Source organism: Leuciscus leuciscus, assembly GCF_965113295.1.
Source record: "Leuciscus leuciscus genome assembly, chromosome: 8".
NCBI classification, from domain to species: Eukaryota; Metazoa; Chordata; class Actinopteri; order Cypriniformes; family Leuciscidae; genus Leuciscus; species Leuciscus leuciscus.
In genome coordinates this window covers 32,954,889-32,975,412 of record NC_138732.1, presented here as the reverse complement: position 1 = coordinate 32,975,412, position 20,524 = coordinate 32,954,889, and the positions used below count along the sequence as shown (strand labels likewise).

The 20,524-nt window shown below is 45.7% G+C and overlaps 1 protein-coding gene and 1 long non-coding RNA gene across 2 annotated transcripts in view; one reads left to right on the top strand and one right to left on the bottom strand.

The window, feature by feature from the left end:
• Positions 1–20,524, bottom strand: part of LOC309505078 (uncharacterized protein) — a 298,235-nt gene that overhangs the window by 69,908 nt on the left and 207,803 nt on the right. The window lies entirely within an intron of this gene.
• LOC309504826 lies at positions 727–10,382 on the top strand. Its single transcript, XR_014208187.1, has 3 exons — positions 727–768; positions 895–955; positions 10,273–10,382. It is a non-coding gene; the product is annotated as an uncharacterized lncRNA (long non-coding RNA).

The window sequence follows — 20,524 nt, the reverse complement described above, 5'->3', positions numbered from 1 at the left end:
TGTCAGGGCACGGGAAAACCCCTTAACTGTTAAAAGTTCAAGATATTGCAGCGGACATTCAAACAGATTTTTATTATGAATATATGACTATATCTACTGTAAATGCAGGTACTCTCGTAATACTCTACTCTATAAGCTTCAATGAACAATATCAATGAGAAGTTTATGTTTATGTTGCTAAGATGGTTGCTAGGGGTGTTGTGCAGTGAAATGTTGAACCATTGAAGCGATCATTGCCGTGTTTTATCTAGGGATCGACCGATATGGATTTTTTAGTGCCAATGCCGATACCGATTTTTTTTCATCAGCCTTAGCCGATGACCGATACGGGCTGCCGATTTTCTTGGGCCGATATTTGGAGCCGATACTGCTTTTGCTCACTCAATTTACATCATAAAAATGACACAATGATGATAACAAATGTTACAAGTCTCAATTTAAAATAAGGAACATTTATTGAACTTATAAAAGGAACATTTATTGAACTTAAAAAAGGAACATTTATTGAACTTAAAAAAAACAACAATATTTGAGATTTGACAAATATTAAAAACATGTGAGGTAGAACAAGTAAAAAAAAAAGTTCAGTGCTGAAAATACTGAAAATAAATATTTAAGCATAATTCAAATTCTGAAAATAAATTCTAAAAGATTTAAAAAAATCCATTTAATCATTTATTCAAGAAGACTCTTCATTAAAAAACGGTGAATCATCCATTAATTAAACAGGTATTTATGAATGAGACTGAATTAATTCGTTTTAAACGTGTTTGAATTAATGATTCAATTTTTTTTTTATATAAATAGACTGGAACATGTTACTCTGTGTAGTTGTCTGATATGTAATTGTGATCACCATTTTAAACAAAACAAAAACGATTTTAAACTAAATAGATTCTCAGTTTATTATGAATTAGGGACTGTTCACATATCGCGTCTAAAAACGTGTGGTAATGTCACCGGTGCAGGCCGGGGCGGACTCGGATGACCAGCCGCCCCTGACTCCAGACACCACCGTGAGGAGCCAACACCACAGGCACGCAACAGATGGACAAAAGAGGAAGCAGGTAATTTGGTTCAAAGGTAACAATCTTTATTGAATAATAATCAACTTGAAGAAAGAATGAGCAACTCCTGTCTTCTCGAGCTATTGGACCGGAGTAGCCGCTGAAACGATTTTCCACTGTCTTCGGGGCACAATGGAACGATAGTGGCTAGGAAGGCTTACTCCACGGCGTTGCTGCACGTCTGCAGGACTCAAACGATAAGTAACAGGTAAGGTTTCTTCTCTTAACAGCAGATTCTCTTAACAGGACGTGAGAGGGGAATTGTGACTCTAAAACTCACTTCACAGCGTTGCTGCACATCTGCAGGTCTCAGGCGGTAGGTAACAGGTAAGGTTTCTTCTCTTAACAGCAGATTCTCTTAACAGGTCGTGAGAGGGAAATTGTGACTTTAAAACTCACTTCACAGCGTTGCTGCACATCTGCAGGACTCAGGCGGTAGGTAACAGGTAAGGTTTCTTCTCTTAACAGCAGATTCTCTTAACAGGTCGTGAGAGGGAAATTGTGACTTTAAAACTCACTTCACAGCGTTGCTGCACATCTGCAGGACTCAGGCGGTAGGTAACAGGTGAGGTTTCTTCTCTTAACAGCAGATTCTCTTAACAGGTCGTGAGAGGGAAATTGTGACTTTAAAACTCACTTCACAGCGTTGCTGCACATCTGCAGGACTCAGGCGGTAGGTCACAGGTAAGGTTTCTTCTCTTAACAGCAGATTCTCTTAACAGGACGTGAGAGGGGAATTGTGACTTTAAAACTCACTTCACAGCGTTGCTGCACATCTGCAGGACTCAGGCGGTAGGTCACAGGTAAGGTTTCTTCTCTTATCAGCAGATTCTCTCGTCAGGATCTAAAAGGGAAATTGTGACTTTAAAACTCACTTCACAGCGTTGCTGCACATCTGCAGGACTCAGACGGTAGGTAACAGGTGAGGTTTCTTCTCTCAACAGCAGTTTCTCTCGTCAAGACATAAAAAGGAAATTGTGACTTTATCAGCGATGTTATACATCTTCAGGGCTCCATCACTAAGTATAACGGTTCAGACTTTTCCACAGCCATACGGTTCTTCACGAGACTTGTAATTTCAGAGAGAGAGAGGGTTAACAGGAGCCTTCAATAAGGGATTACTTCACAACAATACTCAGTGGAAGAGAGGATAATACAAAGCATTACTTCACCAGTTCAGTTGCATCGTTCTGAATTTTGGATGAGGACAAGTAGATCATTTCACAAAAATGAAAGCAGGCGTTGGGAGACTCTTCTCAGCATAGCACACAGCACTCGTGTCCACTACAAATCCACAGCATTAATTCAGCGTGCATCAGGTAAGGCAAACAACTGCAAATCACTCACACACAGTAGGGCTGATCAGAAAAACTCGCTTCGTCCATGCATTTCAATGGGAATATTCAACTCTCCATTCTCTCCAGCGCATCTGAAACAGATGTCCTCCTCAATAGTAAGTTTCACATTCACAGTCTTTGCTTCAAGCTTTACATTTAATTCAACGATGTAATTTAATTCACTTATCTTTCTCTTTTCCTCTTCCAGCGCAGATCCAAGCCACAATTCAATCCAGTAATTTTCCACAAGCAGCTCCAAACGACAGACTCAAATAGCAGTTCCTCACTTACACGAATTTCCAGGATGACAGCGTCCAATGTAAGCGTCCAAACCGGCGATCTTCTACCCCAAAACACAACGACAGAGACCCAGCCAAACAACTGATCAACTGAACACCGATTGACCTTGACCAGTTCCAACCTTCGCCCTAACTCGACTCTGAATGGCTCTTTTATCCTCCTCTTGTGAAGCGGAAAGCCTGTACAAACACCGCTCCTCTCTCTCCCTCCCACCTGTCGTGCATCAGCTGTAATTAGTTTGCGCAATATCTCCGCTACACCCGGAACCGGAGTGAGATGTTACACCAAAATAACTCCCCTCGGGGACATAGAAAGAGAAAAGAAAGGTTCCGCTTTTCCCAGCATTTTGTCACCCGTGACATCCCCCCTTGCCAATCGGTTCTAGTCCCTGGAACCGGTCTTCTCTAATGCCATTCGCCATATCTCTCAGGCGGCTGTCCTTGGTTGTCCCGCTGGGACCGTCGGGGTGGCGTGGGTGAAGCCGCTCGGGCCTCCGCTTCGGGATTCCCTGGGACTATTGCCCACCCTACCATGGGCACCTTGGGAGCAAGCGGCGCACTTTGTATTTCAGCCGCTGGCTGTGGATAGTTCGGACATGGACGGAGCAAATTTCGATGAAGCACTCGTATAGGTCCCGGTTTTCCCTCAGGCCGTACCGAATAGACTGGAGCATCAGGCCCCTGCCGGTGCTCCACCACATATGGTGTCGATTCCCAACGATCATGGAGCTTTCCTTTCCCTGGACGTCGGTTGTCCCTTACCAGCACTCGCTCTCCAGGCAGTAAAGGGGCTTCTCTGGCAGTTCGATCATACAGTCGCTTGTTCTTAGCTGCTGCAGCACTCAAATGGTCTGAAACTCGCTTGTAGGCATTTAGTAGTTGTTGATGGTGTCGATTTACCCAGTCCGTTGTGTTGTACTCTCCTTCGGTGGCCTCGGTGCCCAGAAGCAAGTCTACAGGTAGACGTAGATGACGCCCAAACATGAGGTAAGAAGGGGCATACCCGGTGATGCTGTGCACGCTATTATTATAGGCTTGTAGTAACGTAGGGAGGCTCTCGGCCCACTGACACTGCTGCTCACTCTCCAACGTTCCCAACAGCCCTAACAGGGTCTGATTGAATCTTTCGCATCCCCCGTTACCTTGGGGATGATACGAAGTTGTGTGTGTCTTTCGACAACCATAGAGCTGGCTCAGCTCCTGTATGACTCGGGACTCGAAGTTTGGACCTTGGTCCGAATGGAGGGTCTCTGGACAGCCAAACGGCTGTATTACCGTTCTCCAAAGGGCATTGGCCGTAGTCACTGCCGTCTGGTCTACCGTGGGGACGGCCCAAGCGTACTTGGTGAACAGATCCGTCATTACCAGGATGTTTTGATATCGATCTGCGGGTCTCCCTAGAGTCAGGAAATCAATCCCTATGATGTGCAGAGGTGCCTTCGGCCGAAAGGGAACCAGTGGGGCTCGAGGTTCCTTCCGGAGTTTGAACAGCGTGCACCGTGGACAACTCTGAACAAACTCTTCAACTTTCTTCTCCATCCTTGACCAGTAGAAATACCTCCTCAACAGTGACAAAGTCTTTTCTTGGCCTTGATGGCCAGCATGGGTGTGATAGGCATTCAACAGCTCTTGGACTTGGTCCTCTGGAACCACCACTTGATACCTGGTTTCCTGAGTTTTTGGATCTCGCAGTGAACGGCAAATTACCCCTCCTCTGATCCGCAGTCTCTTCCACTGTTTCAGGAGCTGTTGTACTCCCACTGTCTGAGCCTGCCTTTCCCCAGCTCGCAGCCTGAATCCTCGCCTGAGATGCGAGGCGACCTGACACAGGTCTTCGTCTCCTTGCTGTAACCTGCTCCACCGTCCGGGGTCCCATCCCCAACTGGACGGAATGTCCCCCTGGGTCCCGGGAGCTTCCACGACCGCCACCAACAATTCATCCTCTTGACCGGGGGCATCGAGGTGCGTTTGACCGTTTCTCTGAATGGCTGGGAGTCTGGACAATGCATCAGCATTCGCGTTTTCTCTGCCGGGTCGATACTTGAGCTGATAGTCATAATTAGCAAGCTGAGCCACCCACCGCTGCTCCACTGCTCCCAACTTGGCAGTCTGTAAATGAACTAGAGGATTGTTGTCCGTGATCACAGTCACCTTAGCTCCCCACAGGTAGTCTTTGAATTTCTCGGCCATGGCCCATTTCATGGCTAGCAACTCTATCTTGAAGGAACTGTAGTTTGCTGCGTTCCGCTCTGCAGGATGTAAACTTCGACTGGCATAAGCGATTACCTTCTCCACTCCTTGTTGCTCTTGGGCTAATACCGCCCCCAATCCTGCATTGCTGGCATCGGTATACAGGAGAAACGGCTGAGTGAAGTCTGCATAGGCCAGGATAGGGGCCCCCAAAAGTTCCTGCTTCAGATTTTGGAAGGCCGTTTCACATGCTGCGCCCCATTGCACTGTCGATGAGCCTTTGCCACGGGAACGTCCAGTACCAGCAAGAAGCTGGTTCAATGGCTTAGCAAGCCCAGAGAATCCTTTAATAAATCGTCGATAATATCCTACGAAGCCTAGGAAGGACCGCACTTGTCTCACCGTTCGTGGGGGCTCCCAGCCTTGGACTGCTGCAACTTTCTCTGGATCAGGGGATATACCGGCAGCGCTGACTCGATGTCCCAGGAACTGTACCTCTTTGCGAAACAACTGGCATTTTTCTGGTCTCAATTTTAGCCCATATTTCTCCATGGCCCGGAAGGCATTCTCTAAGTGATGCAGGTGAGTTTGAAAGTCAGGGGAAAAAACGATTACATCGTCCAAATAGACCAGCGTGGATTCAACTAGTTGCCCTCCCAGGCATCGCTGCATAAGTCGCTGGAAGGTCGCGGGGGCGTTGCACAACCCGAACGGCATCCGGTCCCACTCGAATAGCCCGAACGGTGTGGTGAAGGCAGTCTTCTCTCTATCGCGGTCATCCATCTGTACTTGCCAGTATCCGCTGGCCAAATCCAAGGTCGAATACCATGCTGCTTGAGTCAAACTCGTGAGTGAATCTTCGATTCGCGGCAACGGGAATGCATCTTTCTTGGTCACACTATTGAGCTTGCGGTAGTCAACACAAAATCTCCAGGCTCCCGTTTTCTTCCGTACTAGGACAATCGGGGCTGCCCATGGACTACTACTTTCTCGAACAATCCCTCCATCTAGCATCCCTTTTAGCAGAGCGCGGACTTCAGTGTAGAGAGTGGGGGGCACCGGACGGTACCGCTCCCGACTAGGTGTTGCTTCTCCGGTGGGTATTTGGTGCTTAATCACTCCTGTACAACCATAGTCTTCCTCATGGGTTGAGAACACATGTTTCCACCTCTTCAGGAGCTCCTGGAGCTGTAACACTTGTCCTTCTTCCAGGTCCTCACCCTTCAAAGACTCCCCCATCAAATGGGTCGGCATTCCTCCTCTCACAGGGCCTGTACTGGCCTCCACTGGACGGACGGCAACTTCTACCACCGCAGGGCTCACCTGCCTGAAACAGACATCTTGTTGCTCTTGGACTTGGACAGGACGGACAGATGAAACTCGAACCAGCCGTTGGTGTCGACGAAGGAGTACTGGGTAGGGATGGGCGTTTCGCACCTTCACTGAAACTCGCCCTCGTCGTATGACCGCTAGTCCATGGGCTACTTCGATGGGTTGACAATCTTCATGAGGCTCTACCAGGACACAGTTACCTGACTCACGGGGTCCAGCCGGCACTCGGACCCAAAGAACAGCCTCACTCCGGGCTGGAACAGACAGAGCATACCGGCAGATGACTCGACCGATATCTTCCCGCTCTTGCACCTGACTGGCCGCATGGACTCTTTGACAATCGGCCAGGATCCGGTCCCAGTCCTGCCTTGCTGCCAACGGAGATGTTCGGGTCGGTCGACCGTTAAACAGGTCTTCCCAACAATCCAGAATGACATTCATCCCTAGCAGTGCTCGATGGAGACCCAAGCAATGGTCTCGAACAATGACAACACCTTTCTGGTGGACAGGAACCCCTCGAACCAGAAAGTCTACCACGATGTACCCAGTATAAGGAATATCCAATCCATTCGCTCCACGTAATGTGAGTCTTGAAGTTTCCGTCCTGTGAAGCCGATGATCCGCGAATAGCTCCAGAGCCAGACTTTCTGAAAACAATGTGACCTGAGAACCTGTATCGACCAGACAATTAATCTTCATTCCATTAACTTGAACTTCTACGGTGGGACAACGCCCAACCCAGTCGTCTCTCATCACAGGAACAGAACAAGGGTCTCTTGAAGGGGTCCCGGCCACTTGACCCACAGTGACCGGTGGGACTAAAAACCCCCTTGAGAGCTTCGACGACGGTCGCACTGGCGGCTGATGTGTCCCGGATTTCCACAATTGATACAGATGGGTCGACCCTGATGATCCCACTGAAACCGGGGGCCCGTCGGACGCGGAGGGCGGCGTACAGGTCTTGGCCCCTCCTCTGAATATGATCTTCCTCGCACCATCGGTCCACCTTCGACTCGACCTCGATGAAGCTCACCCAAAAGACTCCGAGACAACTCTGCCATCTGTCCCTTAACATCCTCCAGTAATTCTGTCCTCAATGTCTGCTTCCACTCACTTGACTCAACAGGCGCGGGCACTGTGGCGCTGCTGGCCGCCACACGAACCGGTGTCCGAGTCGTCTCTCCCTGATCTGACTCCAACGCCAAGGCCTCTTGTCGAAGAGCCTCAAAAGACATAGTGGGGTCTCGTCGAAGCTGGAGCCGTATGCCCTGGCGCACCGGTCCTTCACGCAGCCCCAAAACAAACTGGTCTCTCAATAAGCCCTCTCCTTCTCCCAGTCCATGATCTTGTCGACCTTTCAGCCGGCCAAACTGCTCTCGCAGTTTCAGGGAGTATGCTCGCAGAGTCTGCTGAGGCCCCTGCTGACAGTTAAAGAACTGGGCACGAAGGATGGCTACCGGGGTAGAATCTCCATATACTCCAGACAAGAAATCAAAGACATTCTTCACAGTGGCCCGCGTGGCTTCTGATGCAGCAAGAACTTCCCTTTTGGCTTCTCCTTCTAACGATCCTAGCACAAACTGTACCTTTTGCGATGCGCTCAGTCCTTGTAATCCAGCCAGATATTCCGTCTGCGCTTTCCAGTCCTGAAAACTCAGCTCCGATCCTGGTCCTCCATAGCGTTGTGCCCAAGGGGCTCCCATCATAATGGGCATTACTTGCGAGCGAACTGGTGGGACCTCTTCGTCCACCATCGCGTACCTGTGGCCGCTACAACTCACGGTGGCAATCCTGCCGACTTACGCCAAATTGTGTCACCGGTGCAGGCCGGGGCGGACTCGGATGACCAGCCGCCCCTGACTCCAGACACCACCGTGAGGAGCCAACACCACAGGCACGCAACAGATGGACAAAAGAGGAAGCAGGTAATTTGGTTCAAAGGTAACAATCTTTATTGAATAATAATCAACTTGAAGAAAGAATGAGCAACTCCTGTCTTCTCGAGCTATTGGACCGGAGTAGCCGCTGAAACGATTTTCCACTGTCTTCGGGGCACAATGGAACGATAGTGGCTAGGAAGGCTTACTCCACGGCGTTGCTGCACGTCTGCAGGACTCAAACGATAAGTAACAAGTAATGTTTACTTCTTCAACAGCAGATTCTCTTAACAGGACGTGAAAGGGGAATTGTGACTTTAAAACTCACTTCACAGCGTTGCTGCACATCTGCAGGACTCAGGCGGTAGGTAACAGGTAAGGTTTCTTCTCTTAACAGCAGATTCTCTTAACAGGACGTGAGAGGGGAATTGTGACTCTAAAACTCACTTCACAGCGTTGCTGCACATCTGCAGGTCTCAGGCGGTAGGTAACAGGTAAGGTTTCTTCTCTTAACAGCAGATTCTCTTAACAGGTCGTGAGAGGGAAATTGTGACTTTAAAACTCACTTCACAGCGTTGCTGCACATCTGCAGGACTCAGGCGGTAGGTAACAGGTAAGGTTTCTTCTCTTAACAGCAGATTCTCTTAACAGGTCGTGAGAGGGAAATTGTGACTTTAAAACTCACTTCACAGCGTTGCTGCACATCTGCAGGACTCAGGCGGTAGGTAACAGGTGAGGTTTCTTCTCTTAACAGCAGATTCTCTTAACAGGTCGTGAGAGGGAAATTGTGACTTTAAAACTCACTTCACAGCGTTGCTGCACATCTGCAGGACTCAGGCGGTAGGTCACAGGTAAGGTTTCTTCTCTTAACAGCAGATTCTCTTAACAGGACGTGAGAGGGGAATTGTGACTTTAAAACTCACTTCACAGCGTTGCTGCACATCTGCAGGACTCAGGCGGTAGGTCACAGGTAAGGTTTCTTCTCTTATCAGCAGATTCTCTCGTCAGGATCTAAAAGGGAAATTGTGACTTTAAAACTCACTTCACAGCGTTGCTGCACATCTGCAGGACTCAGACGGTAGGTAACAGGTGAGGTTTCTTCTCTCAACAGCAGTTTCTCTCGTCAAGACATAAAAAGGAAATTGCGACTTTATCAGCGATGTTATACATCTTCAGGGCTCCATCACTAAGTATAACGGTTCAGACTTTTCCACAGCCATACGGTTCTTCACGAGACTTGTAATTTCAGAGAGAGAGAGGGTTAACAGGAGCCTTCAATAAGGGATTACTTCACAACAATACTCAGTGGAAGAGAGGATAATACAAAGCATTACTTCACCAGTTCAGTTGCATCGTTCTGAATTTTGGATGAGGACAAGTAGATCATTTCACAAAAATGAAAGCAGGCGTTGGGAGACTCTTCTCAGCATAGCACACAGCACTCGTGTCCACTACAAATCCACAGCATTAATTCAGCGTGCATCAGGTAAGGCAAACAACTGCAAATCACTCACACACAGTAGGGCTGATCAGAAAAACTCGCTTCGTCCATGCATTTCAATGGGAATATTCAACTCTCCATTCTCTCCAGCGCATCTGAAACAGATGTCCTCCTCAATAGTAAGTTTCACATTCACAGTCTTTGCTTCAAGCTTTACATTTAATTCAACGATGTAATTTAATTCACTTATCTTTCTCTTTTCCTCTTCCAGCGCAGATCCAAGCCACAATTCAATCCAGTAATTTTCCACAAGCAGCTCCAAACGACAGACTCAAATAGCAGTTCCTCACTTACACGAATTTCCAGGATGACAGCGTCCAATGTAAGCGTCCAAACCGGCGATCTTCTACCCCAAAACACAACGACAGAGACCCAGCCAAACAACTGATCAACTGAACACCGATTGACCTTTACCAGTTCCAACCTTCGCCCTAACTCGACTCTGAATGGCTCTTTTATCCTCCTCTTGTGAAGCGGAAAGCCTGTACAAACACCGCTCCTCTCTCTCCCTCCCACCTGTCGTGCATCAGCTGTAATTAGTTTGCGCAATATCTCCGCTACACCCGGAACCGGAGTGAGATGTTACACCAAAATAACTCCCCTCGGGGACATAGAAAGAGAAAAGAAAGGTTCCGCTTTTCCCAGCATTTTGTCACCCGTGACAGTAAGCACAGCCGCGACGCTTTCTCCTTTCTACAAGCGCTTGCACTCCCGTGGCGTCTGTCGTTGCTATGCAACTATGAACTGCACTCTAATCATGATGACGAGGAAGTAAGGATTAATTTATTTCAAGCCCTTTACGACTAACGTCACATATATTTATGGAGATGAAAAATAAAAACCTGCCCTGTCCAGCTTTGATCAGCTGCTCGGCCGAGCTTTCGATGTTGTCATGGAAAGGTCCGTTTTTTTGTCACATAACCTGCGTGCGCTTGCGGCATTCTGAAAAGTTTAAATGTTTTCAACTTTTCATCTCACCACGGCATATGAGCGCCGGGACAAACGAGCGCGCTGCATCGCATGCGTGTCGCAACCGCGTCGATTCTTTTACCTCAGGGAGTGTTCTGACTGAGTTCGACCACCTCGCTGAATAAAACTCCCACAAATATCACGGAATCACGAACCAACGTCGGCATTATTTAATCCTATGACCAGTGTTTGTAACAGCTGCCGTATGCATATGGATAGCCTCAAACTTAGCTATTTGCAGCTCCCTAAATACAATGACAAGCATATATTCGGCATTCGCGTTTTCCATTTGGACCCTCAAACTTGCTTAGCTATAGTTGCACACACATATAGAGCAACGTGTTTCCACTTTCAAAGTGTATGGCAATATTTCAGCTAAGTCAAACAGTTAAAAGATGCTTTGAAAGTTTAAAACTTGTGCTAGTGTGGGAGGGGCAGTGCATGGGCTGCACGTGCAGCGTCTCCAGCAACACAAAGCTGCCTGCGGACGCCTGTCTGTAAATAATGCCGGGAAAAAACTATCGGCGAACGCAGCAGCCGCGTATCGGCCGATGCCGATACACGTCAAACCCGCAAATATCGGCCCGATATATCGGCTGACCGATATATCGGTCGATCACTAGTTTTATCTGGAAAAAAACCCCACTAACGTTAATCAGAACCAAGGACTGGAACTACCCGTTTTATATAGATAAATATACTGCAGATAATGGCTTTATTGGTAAATTATGTTGTTAAGCATTTATAATTGCAGGATGTTTTTTCGTTGCTATATTTTCGTCTTGATAATTTCTCTTGTTTTAGTAAAAAAAAAGTATTTATTAAATTTTTACAATTTTCAAAACTCTTAGCTAAAAAAATCCAAACTGATCACACTTGTAACCCAGCTAGTCATTCTTTCAAAACCTGATCCATGCTTTCATTACAGTTATGCACATTTTCAGTCCACATAATCAATGTTTCAAAACACAAGATGATTGTAATATGTAACGGAACATTTGGTTTAATCACCAAAACACACATGACCTTCTTTCAGTTTAGTACTTTTAAAGGAATAGTAAACACCAAACAAATAGTTCATGGCCCTGTATGAGTTTCTTTCTCCTGCTGAACACAAAATAAGATATTTTGAAGAGTATCGGTAACCAAACAGTTGATGGACCCCATTGACCTCCATAGTATGGGGGTAAAAAATATGATGGATGTCAGTGGGGTCAATCAACTGTTTGGTTACCGATACTCTTCAAAATATCTTATGTTGTGTTCAGCAGGACAGAGAAACCCTACAGGATTGGAACAACTTGAGGGTGAGTAAATGATGACAGGATTTTCACAGAGATGGGACCAAGTCACACATGTGTAAGTCTCAAGTAAGTCTCAAGTCTTAACCTTCAAGTCTCAAGTTAGTCCCAAGTATTTTTTTCTTGGGCAAGTCAAGTCAAGTCAAGTCACAGGCTATGTCAAGTCAAGTCAAGTCCTGTAGTAGGTCAAGTCAAGTCCAAGTCAAGTCACCTTATTATTGTAATTTTACCTGCAGAATCTGATCTTAATAAAGTGAAAAGACAAGATATAAGTAGCCTAACTGTCAGTAAATTACAATAATTTGGATTTGCATTGTAAATACTCATGTTCAGTAAAATACATCATGGAATCAAACAAAATTGTAACTTCATAAAATTATGTATTTTTCACTTCTGCCAACAGTGTTTGAAATGTTTTAAATTGTCAACATTGAGTCCATAAAACAAATAACAGCTTAACATCCAACAGACTCCTCTCTGAACACCTCTCTCTCTCTCTCTCTCTCTCTCTCTCTCTCTCTCTCAAACACAGTTTACTTACAACATTAAACTTTGTTACATTTCTCCTCTCTCTCACACACACTCACTCTCACACACTCTCTCTCTCTCTCTCTCACACACACACACACACACACACACACACACACACACACACACACACACAACACACACACACGTCTGGTTCACTATCTTTGTGGGGACTCTCCATAGACTTAATGGTTTTTATACAGTACAAACTGTATATTCTGTCCCCTTACACTAACCCTACCCCTAAACCTACCCATCACAGAAAACTTTCTGCATTTTTACATTTTCAAAAAAATATTATTTAGTATGTTTATTTACCCATTCCCCTCATGGGGACCGCTGGCTGGTCCCCACAATGGAGGTGATCTCAGGTTTTACTATTCTTGTGGGGACATTTGGTTCCCACAATGTAATATAAATCAAACGCACACACACACACACACTCACTCATCGTTAGGAAAGATTAGATGAATGTGATCATTTATATTTGGGCCTTTTTTGGGCCTGAAATCGCTGATAAAACCTTATGGCTACTTTAGCTATTATTACATTAGCTAACTACCAACTAACCAGATAACATTAACAAATTGACAAGCACTTACTGGGCAGAATGGCTGTTAATGTTGCATGTCTTGCAAAGCGCTGTTCGTCTTTTGCCATCTTGTGAACAATTCTTGAAGCCGAAAGCGATGACCCTCGGTACCCCTCCGGCTGACATGTTGATGTGATATCTGATCTAAGTGGGCGTGGTGTGCGTAAGGTACGAGAGGGCATGACTGATGATAGTTTCATGATCCAGTCATGACAACGCTATTCTCAGCCTGCGCTCCAGCTGGGTAATCAACTTGATTTTTAAAAATAATTTCTATATTTTATATTCAAACTGAAAACATCCATCCATCCATCCATCCATCCATCCATCCATCTTCTACCGCTTATCCGGGGCCGGGTCGCGGGGGCAGCAGTCTAAGCAGGGATGCCCAGACTTCCCTCTCCCTAGACACTTCCTCCAGCTCTTCCGGGGGGACACCGAGGCGTTCCCAGGCCAGCCGGGAGACATAGTCTCTCCAGCGTGTCCTAGGTCTTCCCCGGGGTCTCCTCCCGGTGGGACATGCCCGGAACACCTTCCCGGGAAGGCGTCCAGGAGGCATCCGGAAAAGATGCCCGAGCCACCTCAACTGACCCCTCTCGATGTGGAGGAGCAGCGGCTCTACTCTGAGCTCCTCCCGAGTGACCGAGCTTCTCACCCTATCTCTAAGGGATCGCCCAGCCACCCTGCGGAGAAAGCTCATTTCGGCCGCTTGTATCCGGGATCTTGTCCTTTCGGTCATGACCCACAGCTCATGACCATAGGTGAGAGTAGGAACGTAGATTGACTGGTAAATCGAGAGCTTCGCCTTGCGGCTCAGCTCCTTCTTTACCACGACAGACCGGTACAGGGACCGCATTACTGCAGAAGCTGCACCGATCCGCCTGTCAATCTCCCGTTCCATCCTTCCCTCACTCGTGAACAAGACCCCAAGATACTTGAACTCCTCCACTTGAGGCAGGAGCTCTCCACCAACCTGAAGCGAGCAAGCCACCCTTTTCCGACTGAGAACCATGGCCTCGGACTTGGAGGTGCTGATTTTCATCCCAGCCGCTTCACACTCGGCTGCAAACCGTCCCAGTGCATGCTGGAGGTCCTGGTCTGATGAGGCCAACACGACAACATCATCCGCAAAGAGCAGAGATGAAATCGTGTGGTCCCCAAACCCGACCCCCTCCGGCCCCTGGCTGCGCCTAGAAATTCTGTCCATAAAAATTATGAACAGAACCGGCGACAAAGGGCAGCCCTGCCGGAGTCCAACACGCACCGGGAACAAGTCTGACTTACTGCTGGCAATACGAACCAAGCTCCTGCTCCGGTCGTACAGGGACCGGATAGCCCTTAGCAAAGGGCCCCAGACCCCATACTCCCGGAGCACCCTCCACAGGCCGCCGCGAGGGACACAGTCGAATGCCTTCTCCAAATCCACAAAGCACATGTAGATTGGTTGGGCAAACTCCCATGAGCCCTCCAGCACCCTGTAGAGGGTATAGAGCTGGTCCAGTGTTCCACGACCGGGACGAAAACCACACTGTTCCTCCTGAATCCGAGGTTCTACTATCGGCCGGATTCTCCTCTCCAGTACCCTGGCATAGACTTTCCCAGGGAGGCTGAGAAGTGTGATCCCCCTATAGTTGGAGCACACCCTCCGATCCCCCTTCTTGAAACGCTATTCTCAGCCTGCGCTCCAGCTGGGTAATACAACTTGATTTTTAAAAATAATTTCTATATTTTATATTCAAACTGAAAACATGATGTGATTAACACTCAAGTCATTCAAGTCATCGTGTCTCAAGTCATGTCAAGTCCCGAGTCTTTAACTTCCAAGTCCGAGTCAAGTCTCAAGTATTTTATTTTTTGTCAAGTCAAGTCACAAGTCATAAAAATAGCGACTCGAGTCCAAGTCACCAAGTCACAAGTCCCCATGTCTGCCTCCAGCTGTTCCAGGAAGAGCTCCAGGAACTCCTCAGGTACGTGCAGAACCTCCTCAAAGTGCTGCAGGATGTAGTGCTGTGCTTTACAGCGGAGCTTTGAGCAGGAGGAAAAGTCCTCTGTCAACTTGCAGATGCCAATGCAGTTTCCTATATTAAATTTGAAATGCTGGGTAAAACTTCATTCATAGCCACTTCCAGAATAAAATTTCAAGAATGTGTTTGCCTAGATATCATAGTTACATTCTTTTTTCTGGCAATACACTCATTCATTTTCATGCATTTATATATTTGGACTTAGGCAGTTTCAACCGTATAATGTTGGCAGTGGAAATTATGTATATAATTATAATCATTTCTAGGTAATTTGCACACAATTGCAGTTCAAATGCTTCTTCTCACCTAAAGTAGGAGCTGCAGCCACACATGATGATCTTGTGCACTTGAAATTCTCTGTCATTTGACTTGATGATCAAGTCAGTGTGTTCGCCCAGTAAACGTGCTTCATCAAACACGTCAAAGGCTGTTGCTCTTATGTTCTCCATGTTCTCTCAGGACTGTAAATGTATTCAGTCTTCTCTCCTCAAACTCTGATTAAAGTCTCCTCAGGATTGTGTCTTTGTGGGACTTTTGCTCAGGAGAGTTATATAGAATGTCTCTGTGACATCATAGTTGTAGAGCTTCAATATATCTTTTCAGTTTGTGTCTTGGCCACATAATTATTAACGAGTTTTGTTTTATCGATTCCTTTTGAATGAAACATCTTCACAGTAACAAAGATATTAAATTCAGAATTACTGCCATTATAAGTAAAATTACAAATAAATGGGCAAGCTGATTTTTTTTATTTTTTTTTATTTATTTTTTATTTTTTATTTTTTTTTACAATATTTACAACTGGAAAAATTCAACAAACAAGACTTTGAACAGTCACTAAGACACTACGGCTGTATCTGAAATTGTCCCTTATACTGGACCAGCAGTTCTCAACTGGTTTGGCCATGGGACCCACATTTTCCCATGGACATTAATATTATTATTGTTTTTGTTTTTTAGGAATTTGACCGAATATATATGGTATTATCACGATATTGAAATGAGCGTTTTCAAACAATAACAGGTTTTATATATTTTTTCTTAAAACAAAACAAACTAAATTATGTTTAAATCCAATAAAGTAATGCACACAAAAACTACATAAAGTAAACAAATGTTTTAAACTGATTCAAGTGTTATAAAGAATTATAAAGAACAATAGGTAACACTTTACAATAAGGTAAAGTCAGTTAATGCATTAACCAACATTAACATTGAGCAAAAGCTACATCTGTTACCATAGTTATTCTTTGTTAACATTAGTTTAAAAAAATACAACTGATCATTGTTAGTTCATGTTAGCTCAGGTCCATTAAATCCTTCTGAATTTAATAATGTGTTATTAAATGTTGAAATGAACATTAACCAAGATTAATAACTGCTTTAGGAGTATTGTCCATTGTCAGTTTATGTTAACTATAGTGAATTAACTAATAAAGCCTTATTGTAAAGTGTTACCTGTTACAGAATGCAGATCCAGACACAAAGAAATACATTGAAATGTGAGCTTTATTAACAGCACTGAGCAGAATGGAGAATACAGATGAGTATGCAGTTCAAATAGACTTTGAAGAATGAGTAAAGCTTAGTAACGAAGACCTTCCTTGTTTTACAGGTGCAGGAGATCATGGATAGTTGGACGGATGGCTGGATGGACGCACACACCTCTTCGTGTTTGGTGAGTATGCAGGATGATGACAGGAGAACACAGGAGAGGAATACACTGGAGTACCAACGCTGGAGAACAGGTAAGCACTTCATAGAAACAAGACCAGACAATGATGTGAGACGAGGTGTGTGCTTTTGTAGCTGGCTTGATGATGGTGCAGATGAAGTGCAGGTGTGAGTGTTCAGTACTCTGGTGAAGGTGTGCTGTGTGAATGGCTGATGTGACAGCCTGGCAGATCCGTGACAATTACCCAACAATAATAAAGAATCAGAACATTTGCAATCAATGTGTAGGGCAGGGGTTCTCAACTCTGGTCCTCGAGGTCTATTTTCCTGCAGAGTTTAGCAGCAACCTTGATCAAACTCACCTGCTTATTGATCTTATGGGGACATTTTTTTGGTCCCCACAAGGAAAACAGCTTGTAAATCATACATAATGCAGAACATTTTCTGTAATGGGAGGTTTCAGATTAGGGGATATAATTTGTACAGTAAAACAAATCATTATTTCTATGGAAAATCCCCATAAAACATGAAGGGTGTGTGTGTGTGCGTGTGTGTGTGTGTGTGTAAATTAGTCTACTACAAACTTCCTTAACAGTATTTATGCTTACAGGGCACCTATTATGACCCTTTTCACAAGATGTAAAATAAGTCTCTGATGTCCCCAGAGTATGTATAAATATAATACCCAACAGATATTTTTTTTACAGCATGTTTAAATTGTCATTTTTTGGGGGCTCAGAAAAACACACCGTTTTAGTGTGTATCCCTTTAAATGCAAATGAGCTGCTGCTGCCGCCCAAAGGGTGGAGCCTTACGAGCTCGCGCTCAGAGCCAGGACAATCTCATCTGATAATATCAAAACAGAAACTCTCATTAGTGGTGTTCATTTCGACTCGGAGTCGGACAATAATGCCCACAGAGCCAGAGAATATATACTGTATGGAGATTGAACAGGTATAGTTTAGCTTAATTATGGTTATAACTTATTTGTCATCTGCTTTTATCCACTATTAATACAAGCCTGCTGTAGCAGACCTCGTCCGAATGATGACCAAAATATACTGATGAGTTCGATTAAGTTTATTGTACATCACACAAAAGATGAAGCGTTAGTTTTACTCCAGAAAATCACTGTAAGAGCAGCTAAATAAAAACAGTATAAGATGTGAGCATTTAAGTCTTATCCGAACAGCTTCGGAGTCATTGGAATAGTTATATGACTTATTTCGGGTTGAATGGTGGTCGTCTCGCACCCCCCAAGCGCCTGTGAGCCGAAAAACCACCCTTGCAACTTTGGGCCGGCGGGCGTATATCGCTTGATATCAGGTCTCGCGTTGTAACGAATTGCTTTATGGCACTGCACTGTGCACACGTACACGTAGAAAAAGGTAACGTTAGATACTGAGTTCTTCACACTTTCGTCATGGCTGAACCGGTAAAAAAGAAGCAGAAAGCTAGGAAAGGTTTGTCGGAGGACCAAAGAAAGAGGAAACGGCAGACTGACCGAGCAAGGAGTCAGACTCGAGTAAATATCGTTCTTGTTGATGGACTAGTAGACATCTTCAGAGCTTATCTGTGCCTGTTCGATGTCCGACGCTTTGTAACGCGTTGTGTCAGGAGGAGAAATAGGGATAGCTCACAGATGAAGTTATTACAGAGGCCAGACAGACTCACGGAGGCGATTGGCATCTCACAACTTGCACTTTATTCCCCAATCGAACTCGTGTAACTGTTTGTCACCCATTCTATCGTCCACAGCTTTACTTGATCAACAAAAGTAAGATAAGAATGAGCATCAAACTGAAATAACCCGCATACATGGGGGTGTTCGAGGTGCACATACAATACAGACTGCCGACAGTTCAACAGGGCGCGCGCAGCTCTTAAAGGGGCCACACCTTATTTCCACTCATTACAGCCTCCATCCTACTGAACAGGTACCGGTATAGAGGGCGGAAGGGATCAGGCCGTGAGTGCAGAGACGGCTCTGCTCGAGTGGCGACAGTAATATTAAATACAAGTACTCCACAGCGACTCTAGGGGGCGCTGTTTGACAAAAACGGAAAGCTGCATAGTGTGCCTTTAATAAAGTGAAAGTGAAAGTGAAAGTGACACATGACGGCGCTTGTCTGAAGTTTTAAATCATTGGTTACCCGTAAGCCAATCACATAACGTTTGGTTATGACGTGTGTTATGCGCTGGCTCAGCCGCATCGAACTTCCACTGTAAACACATGTATGATGTGAAAACAGAACCATCGAGCGAAATACCGGAGTGAACATGGCTGTGAACGACTTTTGCAGATTATGTGAAGTAAATCTCCGCATCCACGGTACAATCAGCGTCTACGTCACGGCTCTCAGCCCGCCCTCTGTTCGTTGATTGGCCGGCTGTTTTGAGGCCGGAGGAAAACTGAGAGATAGGTCGCTATCTCAGACTGAGTACAGAAGCGAACTGAAATTGAGCGGAAGTACGAAGTCTGACGTAGTCAGGCTAGTTTACAGCTGCTCAAGCGTCGAAACAATGGCGGACTGTGTCCCGCTCCCTCAGGGCGGGTCTATGCTCAAACTGCAGTGTCAATCAACAGTCGTGGGAGGGGCCTGTGCAAAGTGACGTCACATTGCCGCGAATCTGAGAATGGCTTGTTCTGAGACAGTGCTTATGATTTATTGGGATTATAAAAAAAAGCACTGGGTGGATTTTTATCATTATAGGGTGGTTGTGTACACACACTGCCAACACACATTTATGTTGGCATAACGTTGGCTGTCTTGCGCAGTCTACCCTCGTCGGACAGGTAATACAAGGTGCAGGCGACAGGGAACCGCATGACGGTCGTCTCAGCCTCGACGCAGCAATTCGGAGAGTGACAGCAGCGATGACCTTGACATCCTACAATTTTCACGCCACTCATCCGGGACAACATCTTCATTTTCAAAGTTCTCCCACCAGACAGCAGTTCGCCCAGGTCGGACCCAAAACCGGCGACGCTGGCGGTGACGCGGACTGGTTCTTCGTGTTGGAGGGAGGAGAAGTTGTTGCAAAATTGCTGACCTCCGAGCACTCATTCGTCTCTGCTCCTCGACATAATGGAGCAGCTGTATTTGCAAATGCAAACACACGAAAAGAGTTTGCACCAACATAAATGTGACTGCTACTCTGAACGCTTCCATGATCACCAAAGCCAAATGAAAATGTAAACATAGGTCGCACTTTTGGCGTAGGTGCGAGCTCTGGCGCATACTGTGACGTTGGCTGCCTAAACATCCGCTTGTCTCAGTTTACATGCAAACGAAGATTTTCAAAATCTCCACTCTGGCCGGAGTTTTTAGAAAGAATCGGTTTCAGAGGCGAATTCTCCATTTGCGTGTAAACGAAGGGCGCAAACGAAGGGAAATGTCTCCCTTCGTTTGCGCTCAGAAGTGAAAATTATTTATTTTTCACTTCTGCCAACAGTGTTTGAAATGTTTTAAATTGTCAACATTGAGTCCATAAAACAAATAACAGCTTAACATCCAACAGACTCCTCTCTGAACACCTCCCTCTCTCTCTCTCTCTCTCTCAAACACAGTTTACTTACAACATTAAACTTTGTTACATTTCTCCTCTCTCTCACACACACTCACTCTCACACACTCTCTCTCTCTCTCTCTCACACACACACACACACACACACACACACACACACACACACACACACACACACACACACACACACACACACACTCATCGTTAGGAAAGATTAGATGAATGTGATCATTTATATTTGGGCCTTTTTTGGGCCTGAAATCGCTGATAAAAACTTATGGCTACTTTAGCTATTATTACATTAG